The sequence below is a fragment of the Schistocerca nitens genome, chromosome 7, assembly GCF_023898315.1.
Source record: "Schistocerca nitens isolate TAMUIC-IGC-003100 chromosome 7, iqSchNite1.1, whole genome shotgun sequence".
In the NCBI taxonomy this organism is placed as follows: domain Eukaryota; kingdom Metazoa; phylum Arthropoda; class Insecta; order Orthoptera; family Acrididae; genus Schistocerca; species Schistocerca nitens.
The window spans coordinates 394,192,056-394,193,458 of NC_064620.1; positions in this window are offsets into that span (position 1 = coordinate 394,192,056).

Consider the following 1,403-nt stretch of genomic DNA (forward strand, 5'->3'; position numbering starts at 1 on the left):
GATGGACACACGTCCAGATCATCCGCTCTCAAAAATGCCGCATCTCACTTCCCCACATCCACCACTGCTGACGGCTCACCTCCAACTGCGCAACGCTACGCGCTGTTAACATCCAGCTGCCCAACACAACAAAAGCCAACAACAAACAACAATGCAAACCAGTCACAGACTGTACACAGCACAGCCAGTGATTTTCATACAGAGAGCTACGTGGCGTTACCAATCTAAAAACCTAAACAGCCTACTTACACACTTATGTCACATACTGAGGTCTACGGTCCCTAGGCGATGTAAAACATTAAGCTCCTACGTTTTTTTCTTTTCTTTTTTTTTTTTTTTTTTTTTTGAGTCGGCCGTCTTCTGACTGCTTTGATGTATCCAACCACGAAATCCTCTCAAGTGCCCATCTCTTCGTCTCAGAGTAGCAATTGCTACCTACATCCACAATTGAAACTTCCTGGCAGTTTGTGTGTCGGACCGAGACTCGAACTCGGGACCATTGCTTTGACGGGCTGTGAGTCGTGCTTGGGTAGCTCAGTTTGTAGAGCACTTCTCCGCGAAAGGCAAAGGTCCCGAGTTTAAGTCACGGTACGGCGCACAGTTTTAACCTGCCAGGAAGTTTCATATCAGCGCACACTCCACTGCAGAGTGAAAATCTCATTCTGGATACATCCACAATTTTTTGCTGGATGTATTCTAGCCTCTGTCTTCCTCTATAGTTTGTACCCTCTATATCTCTCTGTAGTACTATGGAAGTTTCTCCCAGATGTCTTAACTGATGTCCTACCATCCTTTCCCTTCTTCTTGTCAGTATTTTCCGTATACTTCTTTCCTCGCTTGTTTTGCGGAGAACTTCCTCATTTTTTATCTTATTAGTCCTCTTAATTTTCACCATTCTTCCGTAGCGCTATATCTGAGTTGCATCGATTCTCTTCTGTTCCGATCAGAAGACTGATGGGTCAAAACTTTGTAAATATATCATACGAATAAAAATACTTTTGTCATGTTATCCAACTGCCTGTTTACCAGTCTATTAAGAACCCTTTCTCTCAGGAACACCTGGACAAATCAATTTGAAACAATTGTTGCATATTAAAATCTACTGGCCCTTAGCGACGTGAAAGAGTGAACCCTCTAAGTCAATCCAATCAAAAGATACGGCCGTTTGTGTCACATGTTTTGATACTCGGAAACACACTCATCAAAAGCTACAGGGTACATCTCGTTGACCCAGAATCATGAAATTTCTCAAGAAGTAAGGTTTCGTACTAGAACCAATGCTCAAAATCCGATAATTATTCATTTGTAATCGCGTCACACGAAACAAATCATTTTTGTTATTTGTTATCAGACTGTTTGTCTGTCTATCCGTCTGTTAAGACTCCTTTTACTCAGGAACGGTT